We start from the raw sequence: 24,586 nt of genomic DNA, 5'->3' as shown, positions 1-24,586 counted from the left end.
AGGGAAATTTGGTTGGGCACTGCCATCAGTACTTGGAATATTTTGTTATAATTTGTTACGCTGTTTCATTTTCTTATTTTATGGTTTAAACCGTCATGGAATTACAAGTTGGCCAAAATGCTACACTGTGTAGTTTTAGCTGCCATAACAAGAAATATCCCCTACATTTAAGGCTCTGTGAGTTAATTAAAGCATTAATTAACAAGTTGAAAACCACTGCAGAGTCACAACACCTAAACTATGTATTCTTCATTGCCTAAGGCCCCAGAATACTGGCAATCGTAAAAGAGGAAATGTTTAAACAAGAATTGGACTAACAATAAGCACACTGGTTTAAGGGGCAAAGGGATTGTTCTGTTTGGTGATGGAAGTGTAAAAATCCTTTCCTTCGTGTGGTGTTGGATGCTCAGGATTGATCAGGAGCTGTCAGCTCTGAGGGAAGGGCTGCATTTCAAAAAGCTCCTGGGAGAGGAGCACTGCTGGTCCTTACAGCTGGCAGTGCTGAGGCTGGATGGCCACCAGGACAGGTTTAATGCATTATCACAGAGAGTTTAAGGGGTGAGGATGCTTCTTTTTAAATACGTCAGCATTCTCACAAGACCTCACCGCACGAAACAACAACGTCCACAACGCCCCATAAATCATTCCTAGCAGTGCAATGAGTTTTTGTGGGGGGTCCTGATGGGTGTCAGATCTCAGCAGAAAGCTTCGTGCATCTGAGAGAGAAAGACTTCACTACCAGATTCCTCCTTGCCTGTTTGTGTCAAGTGATAAACGAAATGTGATATTGCTTTGACCAGCTTCTGTTGTACAGAATTCATGTTCTGAGTTCCAGCTTAAAGGCCTAGGATTTGCATTTTAATTGTAAACAAGATTTGCACTTTGTAGTCATTTCTAAGGATTTTGTTTTCCTTGAAAAATTCTGATAATAATCTGTCAACACAATTACTTTTTTTATTTTAATTGAGGATTGGATTTGCGCAATACAACATAAGAGAGGGATAAGAATTAACGATTTTAAATAGGGAAAACCAGAACAATTTACTAAGAAGATTTTGTTAAAAGGGAGCTGGTAGCTGGATAATAGACTATCACAAGCAAGACATGATTATAACTCTTTTATAAAAGAGAATCTATGGGAGAAATTATCAACAGCTCAGAAATAGGATTTAACCATAATTGTCACTGATTTTTATGATAGCAAAGTTAATTCTTAGCATTTAATTTTCAAACATTTTGCAAGCATTAATTGAGCTTCATCACATCCCACTGGCGTATGTGCAAGTTAATAGCTAGTGTGTTAAATCTGTGACATTCCTGATCTCATCTGGGGCTGGGAAACAGCACATTCCCCTTCCCAGCCTGTCTCTTCCTGGGAAGCACAGAGCCATTACCCTGCTACAAACTTTGCCTCACCTGTGTGGTTCCTCCAGTTTGATTTGCAGTTAATCTTTCCGCTCTGCTTCTCATGCTCATCGTTGCAGAGGCAGCTGAGTGAGATCCACGCGAGCCTGGAACCTGACAGTTGTAATGCAAACACAACAAACTGTCACTCCTTAATAGCACCAGGTCTATTACCACGATTGCAGCAGAGGCTGTTCATAAAACAAGCTGATATTCTGTATGTACTCATGGTTAATGCTGAGATATATGTGCTGTCAGCTGAAATACGGGTAATATTTTTACTGCTTCTTAGGTTTTTTATCATGCCACCACAGCGTACCAGCAGACATACAGATCCCTGAACAAAGGCAGCTGTCGGAGACATCAAACACACATTTGCCTTTTGGATAGAGGAGAAAAATCAGATTCTAAGCCATTCAGGCTGAAGGGAATTGTGTTCACTTTTAGCACCTCAAGACGTTTGTAAAATCAGCTGAAAAACAGCTGCAGGCCGTGCAAGAAGTTTGAAAGTCCTGGAGGTGCCTCTAAACTGCTGTTACACAGAGAGAGGGGCACCGTGCCTTTCATGCTGCAGAGCAGAGGACAGAAATGAGAACAAGACAGGGTGGAGGAGGCAGGGAAATTACGTGTCTGGTCTTTGCACAGGATAGGAAAACACCTGGGATAGGAACTGAAGGAGAATGCGGGGCTAGAACTCTGAAAAGCAGAGAGAGGAATGTAAGAGGTGAATCAAGGCACTGCAGGAGGACTGGAGGGATTAAAGGCAGGAATCAGTGAGAAGAGATGCTGCTGTCCTCAAAGGCAGAAATGCAGCAGCCTTCTGTAAAGGGGGAAAAGAAAGGTTCAACCACTGGAAACAGTGCAAAGATCAAGGAAATAGTGAATCACAAAGTGGAAAGATCCTTAATCACCAAGAACCAAAAGAAAAAAAAAAGAGTTCTTTCATAATCATAAAATATATTAAAAAATGGAATAGTATCTCCATCCATCCCCTAGAAAAGTCAGTTTGCTGTAAACCCATGAGTGTCCCTTTCCCCTCCATGAGGTAACCCAGACATTCCTGCCAGGCCTGACTCTGCTGCCATCCCTCCCTCCCTGCCCCTTCCCAAACCCTCCCTTGTCCCCCACCCTTCCCCAATGGGCAGACCTGTGTGGGGTATCCCAAAAGAGCTGCCCGGGGTTGACTGGCACAGCAGAGTGTGTGAGGTGATTGCCAAAGGCACTGGGGCAAACCAGGGAGAGAGGTTTTCACAGCTTCCCTGGTAACAGGGGCAGAAAATAAGTTTCTCACATGCCAAGCTCTTGATTTGCACACATCTTGTCAGAATATAATATCTTTAAAAGTCCTAGCCTTTTGCCTGGTTGAAGTAGTCCAAGAGCTGTCTGTTCAAGTGGTAAAACACACTTGAAAAGTGTAGCTGTGTTCTGAAGAACAGCAATACTCTTCTCATTTTTGAGATTATTCCTAAATTCTTCATTACTGTGAGTGCCTAACTGCACACACAATGTGTTCCTTTCAGGTTGAGTTCCCACTCTGAATTATACATGAACAAAAATGAATGTCCAATGGCTTTGCCATGAAAAGATTATCATGTCAAATCCCAGCATTTCCCTTGCATGCTTTTCTAAACGCCGTGTGATTTTGGAGCTCAGGGGACTCACAACCTTTGCTCTGCGAGCCGCGTTATTAGAGAGGACAGGAGCGTCTCTGCAGGGCTCGGGGACAGGAGCTTGACCTGAACCCTGCACGCAGGCAGGGCTGACTTCACACCCAGCAGAGATCAGTGCAGGATACAGAACATCACCTCTTAATGCACCTCTGGCCACTGAGTGTGTGTGAATATGCATCAACTCAGGGCCACCTGTGAGTGCCTGAACCACACACCAGAGAACCACACTGGAGTGTCCCAGCCTTTCTGCCCCCTGACAGGTTATTTTTCAGCCAGCCCTGCATCCCCAGGGTGTCTTTGGTTCCCTTGCTGCCCCTGCTCAGGCACAGAGGAGCTGGGTGCCAGTGCTGCTCCTCCTTCCAGCACCACACCTAATTATCCGTGTGGCTCCTGCATCCTTTATCAGTGCTGCTGCTGCCTTCTCCTGCGTGTCAGTGCCACCTGGCCCCATGGCAGGGTGACAGGCAGGAACAGCCTACCTGGGAGGAAAGGCAGGAGAGAGAAGTTGAATATAAAAAAATATGAAGAGAAAAAGGCACACTGAAAGGTAGACACGTATATATTTACAGATTTATTTGTGTTGCAGCCCCAAGGGGTGAGATCTCTCTTTCCTCTCCTCTGCTGCTGCCCACTGCTCCTGCAGGTTCTTGCACGTCTTTCAGACCTGCCAAGAAGGACAGGAACAAGGTCACTTTTTCCTTGGCCAGGAGAAAAGCTGCACAGAGCTCCTGGCTGGCTCTCTCTCGCCTGCAGACAGAGCACTCTAAATCTGCAGTGCTTGCACTTTCCCCAGGGATAGGAAACTTAACAACTCTTCTGCATTTGCAATCTGTAATACCAGGCTTTAGCGAGATACACCCAGTGTGACAATTCCAGAGCCCTGAATTACACAAAGGAGGCTCAAGTCTACATTCAGATCTGTGTGTAAATGGAATTACATACTGAATTACTGCTGCCTACCTGTTTCCTAACAGAATCACAATGAAAAAAAAAAAAAGTGCTGCAGTACTGCTGCTTTATCTCAGAAAACATTTTAAAACCTATTACTTTGAGTAGTCATTCCCATTCAGCTCTTACAGAAAATGGATGGGCCTGGGCTTCCCTGCTGAAGGTATTATTCCCTTGGGTGTAGCTGTTGATACTGTACTTATTGTGTGTATGAGAGGAAAACAACCTCCAGCACCCAGATCAATTCTAAACTGTAAATATGCAGAAGAAAAACATTAAATTCTGCATAATTGTTGCACAAAAACATGTAAAGCTTGTGTTAATAATATCCTTTGGAGCCTTCTGATCAAAAAGGCTCAGAGGGGTAATGACTTCAAGCAAGGTTTTGGTTGTTTCTTTATTTTTGAAGAGGGTTATCATTGGTGCTCACACCAGACCAAAACTGAGCAGGAAACTGAAGACTTACAGTGACATTGCTATCGTATTTCAAGTGTCCTAAATGTTCTATTTTATTACCAAAAAAAAGGGAAAACAAAAAGGGTTGGGGAAAAACACCAAAAAACACCAAAAAATCAACTCCCAACTTCTGAAAGGCATATTGCTGTTGAATGTAGGGAAATGGATTTTTACTTTCACTGAATGCAGCACAGGTAGTATTTGCTGCAGTTGAACATCCCAGAATAAGCAATGGAAGAGGCTTTTTTCTCAACCCTTTGGTCCTGCCATTCAAGTTTCTTCTATTTCTTCCATTGCTACACAACATGCTTTGTTTATCAAAAATCAAGTGAAACTGCTTTTATGTTCCTCCTAATGTCAGCCCACAGCTATTTATGCATTTATGCTTGTGTCCTTTTTGGCTTTTATTCAGTCTTTCCAAGAACAAGCCTAATTATTCCTGTGAGGAGATCAATACAAAAAGCAGTTTGCAAATCCTGACCCCACACCTGTGGCAATCATTGTCATTGGATTTTAATCCTTAGCACCACGAATTTCCTCCAGCAGTCTGTGGTGATACTGCTGTGAATTCATTCTGTATTGCTCACCAAATTGTCAGCAAAAATAGTGTTGGATTAGGCCCATTGAGCTCTACTTGCTATGGATGTGTGGTAGAATTTAAGAGACCAGAGCTAGGATAATTTTGGCTGGTTGATGAGTTATTTTAAGGGATGGCAACAACACAGTTCACGTTCGTTAGAACACAAATTGCAGCTCGCTGATGACTTTTTCAAATCATCAATAAAATATTGTGCTTCCTCTCTGCTTCTCTGTCACACAAATATAAGTTATCTGGGTCTTTAGGAGCCACCTGGGAGAATTGCTTTTAGATGAAGGAATTAAAATAACCTCATCTGTTAAGGTTTATAAGCCACAAGGCTCTTGTTAGGAAATGTGCTGCCATGCCATGGTTGTTGTACAGCCTCGTGCAAAAAGAAAAGTGTTTCCAAACCAGGCTGTAAACTTGCCCAGGGAGCAGGAGGGGCAACCATTTGTCACCCATGTGCCATTCTGTTGTCTTCTTCACTGTTTGAATTTAGCCTAAATTCTTCTCAGGCATACATGGTAAGGGCACAGCAGGGAATTCATGCTCTGCCTATTTGCCTATTAGTGCAAATTATCAGGTGCGGAATAAACAAGTTCAAATATAAACTGAGACATCTGAAGCTCATTTAATGAATATAAGAACTATAACAGAAGAAGAAAAGACATATTTATCAAAAAAACCCACAACAAACTAGAGGAAGCCATCTACATTAGTAATTCTCTAAAAAAATCTGCCCAAGTGATTCAGTGATTTTAGGGTTTTTTCTCCAAAATATTCAATTCACTTATGAGCAAAATAATTTTTTTAAGTTGAAAATTTCAGAAGCATTTTAATAACATCTTCACATATTGCAAGTATCCTTTTTATTTGCTGAGTGAAGGATTAGTCTCTCTTTTCTTTCTTTCTTTTTTTTTTCTTTAAGTGGTATGGTTGGCTTCTTTTCATCTAGCTACATCTGTTACTTTTTATAAATAAGCCTTTTCTCCCCCTAAGGATCAAGCAGAACTTCTTCCAAGCCTTCTATTCTCAAGTGTAACTTCAGAAGAGCAGAAATAATAGCTTTAATACTTGGCCTTTATTGGCTAATTCAATAGCTTTATGTACTGTATCCGAGAAAGGTAAATGTAAGGGGGATTAGAAGGCAATGGGAGAAACTTTTCTTTTTAATTCTGACCCCAAAATAACTTCTCTGCAAAGGTCCATCTGGCCAAGGATCCAATCTCTGCCAGGAGCCAGCAGTCACTGTTTGGGGAAAATATTAGAAAAAGGGCTGGTGGGGAGACAAGGAGTGCGTGCCCTTTGTTTTGGGGAGATAAGCATCTCCCACAGTGTTTCATCTGGATCTCCTTTTCCCACATAATTTTATGAACTTCTTTCATCCATTTTGAGAATTTTTTTTCCTCCACGAACTTCTTTCATCAATTTTGAAAAATGTTATTTTTTTTCCTCCATGACCTCCGTAACCACAACTTTTTCCTCCGTGGCTGTACCCTGTCCGTGTTGTTTGTTGTTTGTTGGCTCCTTGTAAGGCAATCCGTAATCCTGACCAGGCCAGGCACAGCAGAGATCCACACTGAACATCTCCTTGCCCTTTTTGACAGCCTTCAGCAGTAATTAAAGTCTTCCTTCAATTAGATATAATTTAATCATACAGAAAACAACATAGTTTATTTGTTTTTACTTTCCACTTACTAACTACTCCCCAAGGCCGAAAATCTCAGATTATTTAGTAGCACACATCTGGAGTGGATAATAAACAACAGCAAGAGTTCACTGGGGTTAAACTGTGAGAAATCCTTTGGGAATGAGTGCTGGTTATTATCAGTGACCTGAAGTGCATCAGGATTTCAAAAATAAAAGTGAAATCTAGCAAAGCAGTGATGTGCCAGTGGGAGCCAATGTATCCACACCCATCCCTCTCCCCAACAAACACATTTGCTGAGTGCTGTTTATGACATGCCCATAATGTAAAAGGTTTACACTGAGGTCAGCGAAATTCATCCATCAAATTCAGGTCTTATTAACACAGCATTCTGAAAGATCCAAGTTATATTATTGGTTGTCAAAGCCACTTTTCTCTGACTTCAGATAAAGTAGTTCATTGAATTTAATGGTCTAAATCAGTTTTGAAAACATCTCTGCTTTGGGGTGCTGTACTACTTATACTACTTTTTTTAATGGACAGAAAATATGAAATAGGAAGATAAATCAAAGAGGAAAACATTCCAAGGAAAATTGAATCTCCCACTCACCTACAACTTTTTTATTTTTTTTTTTCCCCTCAACTGCTGTCAAATAGCTTCTTGTGTAAGATAATCCCAGATTTGGAATGTGCTGGTGGGTGCCAGATGTACAGTGGGAGGGAGTCCTGGTACTGCTCTGAACCCGAGAGTTCCTCTTTCTTTCTGGTCTTCGTTGCTTTTCTTTCCTTCAAGATGGTGTGAGATGATGCTGGTGTCAAACAGGCATCAGCTTTTTTGAAAGAGCTGGTGCTGATATCAAATAGGCATGAGCTTTTGAAAGAAAAAAAAAGTTTTATTTTTATCCAATAGAAATTTGTGCAATCAGAGCTGTGGCTGGAAAATGAGAGTGATTGTGACAATTATAGAGATACAGATGTGGCCCTCTTCATTGAATTCTTCTGTGCACAAGAAGCCTTAGATCAATAAGGAAAAAATAATTCAACCACCTGTGAATGCATTCTAAGGACAAATCCACAGATTGAGAAGTTTTTCTGAATCTCGTGATATGCAAAGGTTAAAAATCACACGAGGGCAAAGTCACAAAAGGTTTGAGTTTAGTTGGGTCAATCCAGAGAGCATCCGTCACTCCCAGGGAAAAATGTGCATTTTATTTTCTGTGAATTGTGTGGGGGAAGGAAACTGTGAGGTGAATACTGTACATTAAAACATACCCCTAATGCTTTTAATATATGGTAATATGGATCTTGATCTAAAAGATTTTCAGATAATTATCTTCCCTAAGTAAACCACAGCTTTGATCGCCACAGGTTCAGAAAAGCCTGACTTTTTGAGGTTGTCTTTTATATTCCAAGTGAGTTCAAAAGGTGTCCCTTTTATTATAAGTTCTAAATTCTGTGCTTTGAAATTCCACATGTACACTAAGCAACAGAAACGGCTACATACCCATGTTTGCATCCTTTATTAACAGGAGCTTGATGGAATTTCAGAGTGCCAAAATAAAAATGGAGAATTAATATGCAAAGAAGTTGTAAATTTAATTAGCTGGTGTTATCAATTAAGCACACTCAGTGAAACTCCAGCAGGAATTTTGATTGAGTATATCTGCCAAAGAGTTGGACAAAATGCAAAATGAATATTCAATTAAAAACTGAAAATTATCAAATATTCTTTTTTTTTTTTTTTAATTCAGTAATCTACTGTACTGAGGTAAATATTTATTCACTCAAAGTGATAGTGACCATTTTTGAACAAGCAGGGTGAGATTCTGTAGTTCCACTCTAATTATTATGATAAAGCATAAATCTTAATTTCTGGGTTTCATCTAAGCATAAAGAATTCTTTTACTGGCATAATATGGGCATGGCACTGCCGAGTTCATTCATAAAGAACTCTTAACAATTACTGTGATCAACTACAGAGATATTTATCAATTATTCTAAGAAACTAGAGAGGAAATATTTCTGTTGTATCTTCTGGTCACCCCTGTTTTAGTTCAGGATTGCTCCCAGGAATATAAGTTTGATGAGCCTTCCACCATTTCCATTTGAAAATGAAATAGCCATTAATGGTGCATTTAAAAATGCCCTTGGATTGTGAAGTACTGGCCTAAATTCTAGCAGTGAAAACTGAACTTTGTGAAGTGATTTCACTCTTCAATGCTTCTTCTGTACCAAGTGAAAAGCAAGATGATATACAAATTTTTAAATTTTTGGTGATGTTGGGAATTTTCTCAAATATAATAGAAGACTTTCCTAAAGAGTGTCCTTAGTCCTCTTGAAATGAAATTGAAATGCCTTAGACTTGCTCATTTGTCCCAAACTTAGGCAGACTCGCTCCTCAGAAGTAAAAAGGGCCCTTTGCTTTATTGCAATTTCTTTTAATCTCAGAATAGGGTTTTGTGTGAATGGAAGAAAGGAGAGGAAAAATTTGCACTTTGTTACTTTCCTGACAGTTTTTCTTCTGGTTCTTCTTCTTCCCGTTTTCCTCATTCATCTTCAGTCCCAACCATTTGGAGCTTGAGCTTAACTTCTCAGTTTCCAGGCTGCAAACACCAGCCTAGAAAGGAACTTTTAATGCAAGTAACATTTCAAAAAATAGAAGTAAGAAAAGGATAAGAAATCATATTTTCTCACTGGATGTAAGCTACTAATTAAGCTGCTCTCAGACGTCTAGGCAAGCAAAAGGGCAATTTTAAAGTAGAGCACAATTTAATGTGGTACTGGCAAGCATGATCTGAAAATTATCTGCAAGTCAGCTTCTTTATCATCATGCTGCTAGAATATTTATATTTCATTAGCATCACCTCTGTTAATTAACACTTCATACTTCAATTTTTGGTAGATCCAATGTGCCTCATCAGAGAGTACCAACTTCAAAAGGGAGTCTGTTATAAAATCCAAGTCTGTAAAAGAGGATTCTGATTCTGTGTTAAACCTGCCCCCTACCCACATTCAATACAGTCAAAAAAATACCTGCTGCTTTTTTAAACAGAGGTGCATCTCTACGATATTTTCAGCATAAGAGAAATTGAGTTATTCATGCATCAACAAGAAAATGGATGAATTACAGTTAAAGACAATTCTGCCCTGAGTTACTGGCAAAAAAATATAACAATTTGTATAATAAGCTTAAATATGTGTTGAGTAGCCACAGGGCAGCGCACATTAGACATTTTAAGACATTTACTCCGCAAAATTAATTTTTTTCAAAGCGTTCCTTGCCCAAAGAGAAACTAAAATTTAGAGAAATGTAGATACTGAGTTATAATATTCTTTTATGGGAAAAAATATTTTGTGCTGGTGAGGCTCCTGCACAAATCACCACAGTCCCTGAGATCTTACTGCAAGGACCTCAGCTTGTGGCCAGCATAATTATTGAAACTAAACCCAAAACACCATCTCAGAACAAAGGACACTTGTCTTAGTAAAAGAGAATTAATTTAGTGACACTGGGAAAATATTTTACCACAAGGAAAAATCTAAGTGAAATGCTATATAGTAAAAAGAATTCTAATGTGATGTGGTGTAGAAGAGTAGAACCAATAAAGTTGGAAAAGACCTCTAAGACTATTGAGTCCAACCCTTGGAAGTATTTATTAGTGTTTTAGTATTTCTGTGTGTTTTTTAAGCTTTGTTAACAATTAAACATAAAGCTTTATACAAAAGCTATCAAAATTTAATATCAAAATTGTAAAAAAATAATTTATAATAGTGATTTAGCGATCACTTATAAAAGTGATTTAGGCTTTCTGGTTTGGAATCCAATGACAAAGAGGAACCTGCAGAGGCAGCAGCTTTTTCTGATAAAAGCTGGATTCAGCCCCCATCTCATCTCATTTTTTGGGTAGGACAGCTGTTTTCATTTGTTCCAGGATTTAATGTCATATGTGAAATACAGATGTTCATATTTAAGGAAATCCTACTCTTCAGTAAACAAATCCAAACTAAAGAAGTTGTTAGAAAAACAGAGCTTGAGTCTAGGCTAGAGCCAGTTGCACCATGAGCCAAATGAAGAAACAAAGAAATGTGCTGAAAAAGGCAATGTTATGGTAAGATGCTTAGAGGCAGGAAAATACTTTAGATTTGGAATTTCTGAAATATCAGGGGGAAAAAATTCAAATTAATTACTGGAAAGAAAATTTTGGAAAGAAAAAAACCATTGAATTCAAAATCTGGAGAGAGGAGTAGAAACTGGCCACAGGTTTTCTTTATTAATTTGGAGGGGGGTGTGTTTTGGGGGGAAAGACTAAATTATTTTGAAAGTCTTCTGGACAAAATTAGTGTCTCTTTTTTTGTGATGGAGCAGCTTAAGAGCTAAATCATTCTGGTGGTCTCCCTAGTGTTCAAACTATGGGATGGGGAGGATGGAACAGGGCAGATGAAGAAGAGCAGGATGTCAAAGGGGGTTTTTGGGGATAGCAGAAGGTGCTGGTGAGGGCAGTGAGAGGGAGGTTCTGGGATGGTGACTCTGGAATTTCAGACAGACCCTCCCTGGTGACATTGAGAACACCCTGGGAGGCGTTTGGAAGCAATCTTTGTATTGATTCTGTGCTCAGAGTGGAAATGATTATTGTGTTTGTGCAGCAGCTGCTAAACATGCTAAGCTGTTTTATCAGCATCTTTTAGTTTTAATATTCACAGCGATAACCTTTGGCCACCTCAGTCCCACACAGAGAAAGGAGTCCTAATCCCCCCTTGCACTTGAGCTGATTTTATTAGCACATTTCCTCTCTGACTGACGGGCTCCAGCCATTAAATTATGAAATCCAAATTTACCCCAGGCTCTGTGTTCTGTGTCATTCCTTGTCAGGGTCGAGGGAAATCAGCCCAAATTATCCATTGGCTTTTTTTTTTCCTTATGAATTGAAATATTTGAAACAGAGATAGAACTATATCTCTTATTTGTTCTGAAAAAAACCCAAAACTTCAATGATTCATTAGAAACAACTTTAAACAGATCAGAATTCAGTTTTTTTATTAATACTGACTGTAGAATTAGGAGTACTGACCAGTTTGAGAGGAGCCCCTGGATGTCCACTCGTGTTTGTTTCCTGCAGAAGAGGTACCGAGTTCATCTTCTTTGCACAGTAAACCCAGTGTGGCTCTGAAGAGCTGCTGCAGCATTAGTCAGCCTATTTTAGAGCCATTTCTATTCACAAGGGGGAATAAAAAAAATCATCCAACTTCTAAATTCTCTAAATGAGGTCTACCTCCCTTTCTTTGAAGGAAAATAGCAAGCTTGTTGCCTGGTAGAGCTCAGCTGGGACCTGTTACCTCTGAGTGATTTGGAGAACACGCTTTGTGCCCACTCTTCTCAGTCAGGGAGCACTTTTCTCCTTTGGGGAAAGAAAAAAAAAAAATAAAAAGAGAGATGGGACAAAGCTATTGTTACTGACCAGCATTTTTCAATCAGGTCATCTCATCTCTTTTTAAAAATCTAAAGAATATTGCAGCTGCTGCCAGTTGTTCTTCTTGAAGGGCTTTTGAATGGTATTTCATTAAAGGAAGAAAAAAAAAGAGATTGTATTGAGGGATACAGTAATTCTTGCAGGAGATGGGAGATCGTGAAAATACATTAGCTTTTTTATTTTTCAGCTGTAATTGTCACCTTACCAGGTCTCTTAACTTGGGATTTTTAATGTTCTACTAGATTGTTGGTTTTTTTTTTTCCCAGTTTTTTAGTTGCTTTTTCACAGATTTTTATCAATACCAACCTTTTATATTTGCTGCGTCTGTCTTCAAAGAATGAAATTAAATAATTTAATGTGAAGGTAATTAATTTAAATATGGAATTAAATTTTAAGTTTAGCTAATAAATACTTGCTTATCCATGTATATACATCCATTGCAGTGGAAAATAAAACCAGAGGCGATTTCTGGAATCATGGGAGACATCAGTATCTTTAATATGGATTAGACACCTGTGGATTCTTTTTTTCCAGTTTTGAGTCATGTTTTGGGTATAACTGGCAGTATTTTTGTAGTATGTATGCTCCAATAATCCATTTTGTTAGCTCATTGACCTTCCTGACACAGCCATACCTGTCCTGTCTTGTTCTTCCACTGAAAACAGGAATTCTGAGTTCAGTGTAGCCTTCCCCACACGGTTGTGCCTCGGTTGGTTAATTTACTTTGTGTGTGCAGTTTATTTGTTTATTTGTGTGTGCAGTCACCTGCTGCTCGTGAGAGCCCTGCTTCCCCTCACTGAGCACCGTCGTGTCTCCACACAGCAATTTACGGGAGCTGCTTCTCTCTGGAAGTGGGTAGAGAGCTCCTTGGATTTCTCAGAAACCTTTTCAAGAGCGACCATAAATTCCCCATCTGCAGAAGATAAAGCAGGCAGCAGACAGCCACCCTGTAACAAATGGTGCCATCCGAGAATGTGGAGTTATGATTGTCGTATTTTAAACGGCTTTAGGCCGAGCTGGGAGCTGCACGGCTTGGGTGGGTGTGGATGTGTCTGTGCCATATCTCAGGATGTTCATGGGACTTTGTGGTGGCACTTTGCTCTGGAAGCTCCTTTGAGTCATCCTCCTGCTCCATTGCAGTGGCTGAGGGAGGCTGGAATAGGCTGTAGAGACCTGGGTGGAGCACAGGAGCCGTCCTGGGGTTTAACAGCAAAGCTTTCCTCTCTCAGGGGCTTTCTCTCAGGGTTGCTGTTCCCTGAGATTCTCCTCTGGGTTGCTGTTCCCGAGGTAATCAGGCTTTTGAGCTTCTCTTGCCCAAAAGGTCTCATGCCGGAGCCAGAGAAGACAAGCTGAGTCCTCTAGTGCATGTTTCCAAGGTTGTTTATTCTTTCATTATCTCTCAGTTCTTTCTCAGCTCTGCCAGGTGTCCCCAGCAGAGCAGGACACGCGGCGGACTGGGGCGGATCAGAAGGTCCTGGACCCTTTGTACCATTCCCTGACCCAACCACTGTCCACAATGAACTTTTTATTTACAAAATCTTACCAATACTTACTACCTATGCTAACATGTCATTTCTACTCTAAACCAATCCTTGTGATACAACTCAGCAGAAAATGGGGGAAAAGAACAAGGAGGACAGAACCACTCCCCAATTCCTCCATCTTGCCTCTTCAAGCCCATATACTAAAAATCCTAAATTCTACATTTACACTCTGTGATAAACTAACTACTGCTTATTTTGAATTCTCTCAGCTTGTGATTCTTCATACAATGTGGGCATTCACTCCCATGGCCAGGGATCAGAGGCAGTGTCCTCCTGGGCTCTGTGTGAGGCTCTGACCCCCCTGTACAGATCCCAGACCCCCCTGTCCTGTCTCCAAACCCTCCAGGGCGGCCAGAGGGATGTCCTGGACTCCGACAGCTCTTATTCTGCTACGATAAAGGCAAAGCATTTGCGTACTCCCTATTTCCCAAACAATCTTCCTTCTCCTGGCTTCCCCCACGTGTGTGAAGCTGCACAGACCCGTGACCTCCCTGTGCTGCCTTCGGGCTGTGTGACAATCGTCTCTGAGTCCACCGGGCTGCCTCCATTGTGGAGCAGCAGCCGCCAAAGAGCAACTCTACGACGCAGCGGTATCAGCCTCATTAGCAGCAATAATGGGCTCTTAGAGCACTCTTGATTCTCCGATGATTTTAATGGCACAGCTTTCCCCGTAGCTTTTTTTTTGTATGGAGAACGCGTGAAGTCAGAGAACTTTTGTCGCCAGTAAAATACGGAGGGGTTGCAGATACACATTTCTTATTCTCGAGGTGTCGTTCTCTTTGTTCCGAGGAGAGCACCATTGTCAATAAAAAAAAAAAAAAAAAAAAGAAGAAAGTGTTTGATGGGAGATTTTCATTAGAAAACCGAATTTTAGATATTCCGGTCAGGAAGAGCACACTGTGATAGTCAGCATTCGGTTTGAACTTCTGAATGTTGGAAGGGTTTTTGGAGGTGCTGCTTGAAAGAAAGTACATCTCTGATCTTGGATGGGCTCTCAATTTATTAAAACCCTGAATGCACTAATAGAGGCACTTCAGAGAACATCATACATTGTAAAAAGTTAGGAAAAGTAATACAGGTCCCTTAGAAGTTCTCCATACGAGTTTTTTGGAAATAGTTTTGGATGTAGTTGTATTTTTCTTATAGCTGAGCCTGGTAGGCAGTTGGGGGCTGCGGAACAATTGGATTTCTTACTGGTTGACACATTGCTGGATTTTGCTGGTATGATTTTAATTGGGAGTCTTGTAACCAGTCCTTTCATCCAAATATAATCCCAGTTTTATTCTCATTTATATTGGAATAAAGACCTGGGTTTGCTTTTAAAAGGTGAAGCATGAATTTTGGCACATCTCTGCTTGACACTCTACCTCATTCTTACAAGGAAATTGACTTTCCTTTTCATTGTTTCTTTACTCCTGGGAGCCAAAATTATTATAATGATTATCAATTTGTTTAAGTATTTTAGAGTGAACCCCAGAGGTCAACCAAGTTCTGTGTCCTTACAACTGGGTGGAACAGAAGAGTGCAGCCACAGGTGGTAGTAGCAATGTAGTGTAGATGTATTAGGAGTAGTAGACGAAGTAAAGTAAATGTAGTTCTTTACCATTTATTTCCATGCCTGTGTAGCTATCCTGAGACTTACTGTGCTTTTTAAAGACAAGATTTGCTCTGCTAGGAGGAAAGAACTGTAGGAACGTGTGCCTTTTCAGTAAAACATTGTGGGAACCCAAGCCTTACGTGTCCTTGCAGGACCCTGCTGAAGGGCAAGTGGTCGACTTGTCCTGTATTCATTTTGGGGCAGAGGATAACCAATCCCATCACACCCCCAGGGCTGAAAGCAATGAACTTTGGCAGTCTGACCTCAGAGGGAACAGACATGGTTTTAATACCAAAGCATTTCAGCAGAGTACAAAGACATATCCACTTCAACAATCATTTTCCCTTTGCCACAGCAGTGCTTGCATCCCCTCAGAACAATCCACATTTTGTTGGCAAACCAACCCTGTAAGAAACAAAGAACTTGATCATTGTTTATATTATTTACCAGAATCAAGAGGATGTGTATGAATCCTATTTGAGTCTTAGGCTGTGAATTTGTTTTGTTGGTTTTTTTTTTTTCCCAAAAGTAATCTCTATTAACTGCCCTAAATTTACATCAGTGTAGAACAAAAAACCTGCTAGGTTATGTGGGGATTTTTTTATGTTGTCTCTTTGTTTGTTTTTAGTAAATGTTTCCATTATCTCAGAAAAAAAACCCACAACAACTTTGATTGTGGGGTACTTCTAGTATGATCATAGTTTTGTTTGAATAATGGAACAAATTGTATCTGAAGGAAACTAAAATTTCTGTTTCTTGACTATTTTTTCAAGCTTAAAAAAAAAGTTAGTTTTCCTTAGTTGCACTAAAAGCTATTAAAAAATTGTATTTCTCTCCCTGCAAAAATGTAGGAGGTGGGATATGCTCCTACTACCTAATTTACACAATTCCTTTTTTATTAATTTAACCATTCAGGGTTGTTTTTCCCCTCATATTTTATCATAATGGTTGTGTGTGTGAAATGAGTCTGAAGCATTGTAGTAAAACTGTGGAAATATTTCTTACACCAGCAGCTAATATCCTGCAGCTCATCTGCATCCTGTACCTGAATCACCCACTGCAGTGACAAGTAGAGCAAGTGAAAATGAAATAAAATAGAAAATAAAAGAAGCTTCTCGCTGCAGTTGGAAATATGACCTGAAATTAGCATCACTTCTAGGTCCCACAACAGCTTTTATGTTACCTGAATAATAATAAGCATTTTCTGTATAAATACTCCATAGGATTTTACTGGTAGATAGATATTATTCTTCAAAATCTGAATCAGGTTTGGAGCCTCAGCTGTGCTGAGAAGGACAAGCCAATGCAGAAATAAGTAGTCACTGTAGAGAAAAGGGAGTTTTTTGGGAAATGCTGCAATAAAAATCATATGATGGTGTTGATACTTTCAGAAAGTGAACACACAGATGAAAATCTTTGCACAAGTACCTGTGCTAACATCCGTTCATTACTTGTTTCTTTTGAAGCTGCGTGAGGAATGGTTTTGGTTTTGCTTCTTTTATTAAATTATGGGGTTGTTTTTTTTTGGTTTGGGTTTTTTTTTGTTGGGTTTTTTTGTGGATTTTTTTTTTCTTTTCTTTTTTTGGGTTGCAATAGCTGTTTTCTGTGCTTTGTCAATGTACAAAGTGGTCACTTGCTCTTTGGCTTCCAGATTCCTTTTTTTGGCTCAAACCCACTGTTCTGTAGATATATTCACATTCACATAATAATGAGGTTTTTCAAGCAAACCCAGTACGTAACTGCATGTATTGAAAACCTAAAAGCTTCCCTGTAAAGCAGGAAAAGGAATACCAAATAGGAAAAGGAAAATGCATGAAATACATGTGCATTAGCACTGTGAAGATGGCTTACATACTCTTGAGCCTCTTGCTGCAACTTGTGACATCTTTTATAGGAGTGTCACCTTTAGGAGGCTATTTTTGGCAGTGATGTTTCAGCATGGGAGTGTAAGGGTAACAGTGGGTATTGGATATATCCTCCAGAGATCACCTTCACACTGCCTCAGATATTTCTAGGCGTATAAAAAGAGTGAGCAGTATAACTTGCTGAAGAGCTCTGCACACTTGTTTTATTCTTTCTCATAAAACCAGAATTCAGTAAAAAACTTGGCCTGAATCTGCTATAATTTTCATCAGGATTCAAAGCCATTACTTTCTCTGGATAAACAGCAGTTAGTACAAATCTTAAATACACACGTAGGGAAATATTCAGGCTCTGTACCGTTTGTCACTTGCAGAACAGCTAAAGTAGCAGAGAGGCACAGCCTGTGCTAGGGAAAAAAACCCTTTATACCTAGCTAGAGTTAGCCAACTGTCGCTTTGCTGAGCCAGGAATAGGTGGAAGAGGAGACAGTGATAAAACTTAACTGACTCTTAGTTTCTCTTCTTTCTTCAAAGAGTGTGAAGCTGCTCGGTGCTTCGGGAGCCCGCGGGTTCCCGAGGGCTCGCTGCGCGCATTGAAGGGAGTTCTGCAAACCCTGCCTGCACAGGCTTTGACGTTTCTGTGCCTCGTGGAGAAGTCAGTCATTACAGACAGGCTGCTAAATTATGGAGGCAAGTTTTATCTGCCAGTTCTGTGCTCCTATTGCTTCCTATAAGCTTCAAGAATATTTGAGGGAGAAGCATTGGCGCGCTTGGTTGGCTGAGCGGCTCCCTGAGTTACTTACAGCCTTTCATTCCCGGCTGTTCACAGATTTCTTATGTTGGCCTGGGCCCTTTTTGGCCACTCCAGCAGGTAGGCTGATCTCCAGCTCATTTTACAGCCAGTTCTAAGAGAAAAGAAACCTTCTTTTGCCATTCCTCACGCAAAATCCGTTCTGAAGCTTCCTTACGGAGCTCTGCTTCTGTCTTTGCAGTGCTCTCTGTGCACAGCCTCCAGTCATGGAGCAGATGAAGAATGGAGAGACAGAGAGAATTTTTAAAAAGGCAAGGCAAATACTGTGACTTTCTGCTTTGCTGCTTCCTTGGCACATTCCCTGTCACAATTTACCTTCGTAAATAACTCTATAACTCTATATTTAGAAGAGGTTGTATTTTAGCAAGACATAAGGCTCAGCACAACAAAATCTATTTAAATGCAGCATAATTGAAATGTCAACATAGCCGTGAAACGCCTCAAGGTGTTTCTTTGGTGAAGGCTGGATATGACACAGAGTAGGTGCCTGAATACTGCGGTGCAGAAAAAACCTTTTTGTACTCAAGTCCAGTCTCGCCCTCACCTTACGGAATGTTTGCAAATGCTTGGCTGTAGCTGTGGTCCCTGCTCTTGGCTTCTCCCAGGGACTCTGACGGTTCAGAGGAGGGTTTGGGCTCACAGGAGGGCAGAGCTGTTGGTGCTCTGAGCAGGGAGTGTTTCCTGCAGGGACTCCAGCCTGGAGCTCGTGCTCCTCTTGGCAGGACACCCCCTGTACCTGCTCAGTGAGTGCCCGGGCGCTGTGGGGATGTGTTGGGAATCTCGTTTCTCCCAGGGTGATGTGCATTCTTCATTCAGATTCTGTTAGAGTGACTTGAAAGAGGACAGCACCATTGTACCCGAGCTGCTCTCCCCCTCTCCTTCCTCCACAAAGAGCAGAGAATACAAAGTACCATTAGAATGTTCTTTCCATCTTTCGGATTTTTGAAAATTAAGCAGTGACAGTGTGTTAGTCTTTCCTTAGGCAAGTCCTCTGCTTGGTGACCCATAAATGATGCTCCTTGAAGCAAGCTGCTTTGCTGGCCTTCCCATGGAAGTGAAACCTCCATGGTGAAAGGGGGCTCACAAGCAGAAGTGCCCTCACAGCCTCCAGCTGGTGCTGCTGAACGAGGATGGGCCCTGGCACAGGGCCCGGTGTGGTTATGGTTACACCCAGTGTCGTAGCTGGGTGTATCCCAGTCAGCACTGCAGCTCCAGGTTTCAGTCTGCCTGTGTGACACATCTTTTTTAGCACTTGATAGACAGAAAAGACCAATCCATGCGACTCCTGCTTTATGAGGCACCACAGGTTTTGTTAAGAGGTTAAGTTCAGTTTGATCTTCATCAGCAAACTGTGATTTCAGAAGGAAAACGAACTTGACAACTGTTTCAACAACCTGAATGTTTATGTGTGTCTCCAGTTAATGCCTAAAGTCAATATCTGTTAAGTCTGATTGATAAAAATATGTGCCTTTCATCAAGGTCAAACTAATTTGAGAAAATTTGCTTTTGCTTACCACGCTGCTTTTGCACGGAATCCCTTGTCAGACTTAGCAAAAAACTATGCAGGCATTTTCTCATTTAAATTATGATTATCTTCACTGTGAACTTCCCTGAGAGCACCATCTCATTTGAATGTGTCTTTTTTAAAAGGATGCCACAGATTGGATTCCAATTCAGACAGGTGATAAATTACCTGCCTTGACCTAATTCATTAACTTTAATGTTATTTGAAGTCTTTATTTTATTCAGGATCCTCCAATAGACTTGTCTTGTAGACATCTTTATAATAATGTCCATTCATCAGCCACTTAAAGGACATCACTGGAAACTGGATGTGACTGTGAGGATACAGAGTTTTTTCTGGGTTGTGTTCCAGCTTAGGATTCCTTGGATGTTTCAGGCTATGTCAGGCAAGTGTAAGGCTGACTTTGCATGAGGCAGTGAGGCTTGGGAAGGAGTTCTGGAGCTGTGTGTTCAATATGTATGGCCGGGTTTATGTAAATTCCAAATTCATCTCGTTAAAGTAGAAACTGCTGCTCTCACAGGATAAAAACACAGCATATGTTGTGGCACAGATCTGGAGTCACCCTGTGGGGTACAGAGGGGCTCAGTGATGGCATCACTTTGGAACAGCTCCTTAGGGGATGGCTCTGTGGGACAGAGATGTAGGATTTTCTCCAGATATTCTAAGTATTACTTCAAGTTGTGCTGTTGCAAACATAAAAGCCTTGCTGTGCCACAATGAGGTTAATTCTGGACAGAGGAAAACGACCTTCTGTGGCTGTGTGCCTAATGCAGATTCCTCTTGTGGTCTGCTGCATTCTCCTGAAATGTGGGTCTCTCATCTGGTGATTCCCATTGTATCCTTCTGAAAATGGATCAGCTCGGGAAAGGGAAACATGACAGAGATGAAAAAGCAAATTAGCACCGACACTGGAGTAGCAAAGCAGCGACTTTTCCTTTCCATCCACAGAACCAATTGTCTGTCCGTGTTAAAAGAAATGCACAAGAAATGTCCAACAACCACTAACGCCACACAAAGGGATCACCACAGCTGCGTGTGAGCTGATGTTCAGCACTGAATGCTCCTGGATTTTGTCCTTCTCCTTCTGAGTCTGGGGAGAGATGGGAAGGACTCAAACTCTGGCAAGAAATGGGAGTTGCTGTCTCCTCATCATTTTGAAATACCACTGGCACCTACACAGTGTAAAAAATCTGATTAAATTCATGAAACGGTGGCATTTGCAAAGCTTCAGATGATGGCAGGGTGGAGCTGTTGGGTGTGACCTGCCCTGAGGGGATGTGGTCCCACAGCTGCCAGCAGGGCCAGCAGCAGGGGTGGCTGGAGTTCACTCACAGTAATCATTAAAGCGTGAAACAAAAATACACATAACAGATTTAATGCATATTAAACAGTTTCAATTAATTCTACTGGTGTAGCCAGGTAACAGTGAGGAGTTTTCAGTAATGAGTTTTGTAATCTGACTTTTCCTACAACAGAAAGAACAAAGGAAAAAATGCTGCAAAACAACAATTTTGCCTTCTGAAACGTCTCCTCTTTTGAATGTGGTAGTGGAATTGTTTTTCACCGTTATGCAAGTATTGAGTATTGTGCATTTTTCTTTTAGTTGGACATGGCCTGTCCTTTAGAGGCAGTTGAAAGGAAAGCCTTTTGTTTCTGGTGTCCTTTATTCTGTATGCTGGACTGAGAGCAGTGAAAAAGTTTGGGAGAAAATGGTGCTTTTTGGAGAATAATTGAATGTGTTCAGAATGGAGAACCTTTGGTAATGAGGAGGATGGAGCAAAATTAAAAACTTGGGAGATATCAAAAAGACATATCCAAACAGGGAAATAAATAAATAAATTTTTAAAAATGCTAATAGACTTCGCAGAATAAAGAAAGATTTTTTTTTCTATAGTTGAGCACAGTTATTATATTTTGATTGTTGGAAAAAATGAAGGTGAAGTGTACACATTTAAATTTTGCTGTTGCTACAAATGCTCTCTCAATTTAATTTTCAATTTCTGTTTTCTTCATGAAGAATTTAATTACCCTGCAATCATTCTAACTCATTCTTCTTTAACTGCTTCTTTATTTTCACAGTAATCATCTATAAGGATTTTTTGCTTTGCAGATCATTCTGATATTCAGGTACTTAAAGGCTTTTATTAAAAGTCAGTAAATAAATAAATAATATTTTCCTTTTTTCCTTTTTTTTCCCTTCTTTTTCTTTTTTTCCTTTTTCTTCTTTTTTCTTCTTTTTTCTTTTTTTCTTTTTTCTTTTCTTTTTTCTCTGTTTTTTTCTTCTTTTTTACTTTTTTTTTTCCCTTCTTTTTTTCTTATTTCTTTTTGTGTTTTCTTGGCTCTTCCAATTTCATCTTTAACTCTGGGTATGCTTAAGCTTTTACTGGTAACAGGGAATAGCAAGAAGATAATTAAGCCCTAAGTTTGTTTCAGTGATGTTTCATAAACGTGTTTGAGTGTGTCTCTTCACACATAAGGACGTAGCTATCAAAACCACATAAACAGTTCCATATTCCAGGCACAAATCCAGTAGCAATGACATAAAATATTGTAGACAAGATGTTTGCAGCCTGTTTTTGTTTTAGCCTCACTTTTCAGGGGAAAAAACGGTGATTTTCTAACCGTGCATTTCTTGTAATGGCTGTTCCAGCTCCCAGGGTGCTCGAATTTTCTAGAAATGCTGAGACCACTTCTCTCAGTGGAGAAAAAGTCTCTTTGTAGTCTGAGGAGTTCTGCTACCAAGTCAAGCAGACGAGAACATCTAATCCCAACTAAAGATGTTCCCCTGCTGGAAAAGGCTCCTGCACTCAGAGAGCTCTTCCAGGGAAAGGTTTTTGTTATCCAGTGATCAAAGCTGCTCTGGAATTCTCTGACTGCATAACCAGGAACTCACCAACACAGGGCCGTGATTTTGCTTCTTGTTCCTCGATCTGCTCAAGGATACACAAGAGAAAATAAAAATGAGGCATTTTGTCCAACTTCAAACCTGTAAAATGTTCAGTAAAATTAAGGTTTCCTGCATATATTATGTATGGTTATGGCAGTGGCATGGATGGGCAAGAAGGATGCCCTGGGCAGGTCTGTGACCTGCAGCTGAATGAAGAAATGAGTGACAAGCAGCTCTTGGCCTTCTGCTGCCTTCACACTCAGTGCCACTGAATCACTCAGACATTGCCAAAGGCTGAGGGCTCATTAGCTGGTTAAACTGTAAGAAATGCAACGAGGGAGGATGAGTCATGGGGAGATGGCAGCAAGCCTTGCCAGAGTTTGTGGTGTTGTTGCTGATGGTGTTTTCAGCTGGTGCTCCAAGTTTGGTGCTTACAGCGAAGTTGTGACTGAGCAATCCCAGCTGGAGGCCAGGTGAGATGGCATCAAATCAAATCACCAAACATGAAACTGTGTGTGCTCTCCCAAACCCCGGGACAGCAGGTCTGAGTCACAGTGATTTCCTTTGGGATTTGATGTCTCCCTTTTCCTGGCTCCTCTGGGCCTGCATTTGTGCACCTGTGTGAGGTGGTGACACCCCAGGAGTGAGAAATGTTCAGGAAAACCCTGCCACTTGTGAGTGATTCCAGGCACCAGCAGCAATATACAACTTAAATTTGTCATGAATTGTTCACTTCCAATGGGACAAAATACGCCCCAAAAATCAATTTGGATCCCACCCTGCTTGCTGCAGGGGAAAATTTAAATGTCCAGCCTCTTTAGCTGACTGAACATCTGCTTGTGAGGGAGTGCATCATTTATTGTAGCCCCTGCCAGGGTCCAGGAGAACATATGTCTGTCTCCTTGAATAGAAACAGTCAACAGTCAAATAAGAATTTTATTTCTCCAGTAAAATTTTTCGTTATCCCTCACTGGGTTTAGTTTGCACATGAACAGCGTTCACTTACTGAATCTCATGTTTGGTTCTCTGGGACCTGCTGCTATTTTTGTAATTGATTCCAAGTCCTTGGCTGAGTTTCCAGGAAGGCTCTGCCTCATGAGCCTGAGGTTTCTGCTTGGCAATTTTTTGAGGATTTTATCTGTCAAGTGTAGTTGTGTTCACAAAGAGAAACAATTTCTGAGGTACTACTTCCATGAAGAGGCATGAAATTGGGCATTTGGACAAGCTATTCCAGCTGCCTTTTGTGATTTCAGGATGATTTAATTATGTTTTCCCACATAACTACAAACCGAGAAAAGTAAATAAAGATGCCAGTTTTGGTTGGGGTTTTTTTCCCTTTTTCGTAGACCTCCTCCCCCTCAAGTATCAGTAAAAGAAAATAAATAATCTTTTGGGCTCTCTGCAACGTTTTAAAAGCTCCACACCCTTCCCAGCTCTGTTGCACCATATCTACAGTACTAGATGAGGTAACTGAACAAAGAGAGTCTAAACTTGTTATTTATCTCTAAAAATTGTTGTTCCAGAAGAGGACCAAGACTGTCACTTTGTTTTTGTAGACTTTTCTGAGCCTTCTGATTTGTCTTTCCTATTGGAGCCAGAATTTTTACTTTCTCACACTTTCTACTCTAAACAATAACTTTGCTTTGCTATCTGTCCTTCATTGTTTACATATATTTAAGTAAGATGAGAAAGTTTATTGACAGTTGGCTTGACCAATGTGGTTTGAGAGGTGGGATTCCATCCTCCAATCCAATTCTGGACCTCTCTGTAGTTTATCCATTCTGCCATTCACAGCCTTTATCACTCCCTACTTTCATCTTTGGCCCTTTAACATGTGCAGGATTGTCAGGCTTCTTATCTCATTAGACCCACTTAAGGATTATTATCTGTACCTCAATGAATATGTATTTAATACCATGAAAATTGGTGTGATGAATGGTATTGAAAATGCCTAAAACTATAAACGGGTTTATAAAAACATAAAGAAATGTGTATTCTTCTCATACCTATTCTTTTAAATTTTTATCTTGTATCCAGGTTAAAAAACAGATAAATTACTCTATCCAGTCATGAAATAATTTACACAGTTTGTTATTTCCCATGTGAACTTTTCTTTAGCTTATGCTTGTGCATGGCAGCCAAGGTATAACTAAAACAGCAAAAGGTCAGGATAATGAGCCATTTCC

Source organism: Prinia subflava, chromosome 6 (assembly GCF_021018805.1).
Source record: "Prinia subflava isolate CZ2003 ecotype Zambia chromosome 6, Cam_Psub_1.2, whole genome shotgun sequence".
Lineage (NCBI taxonomy): Eukaryota > Metazoa > Chordata > Aves > Passeriformes > Cisticolidae > Prinia > Prinia subflava.
The sequence above is the reverse complement of the archived record's forward strand: the minus strand, read 5'-3'. Positions refer to the sequence as shown.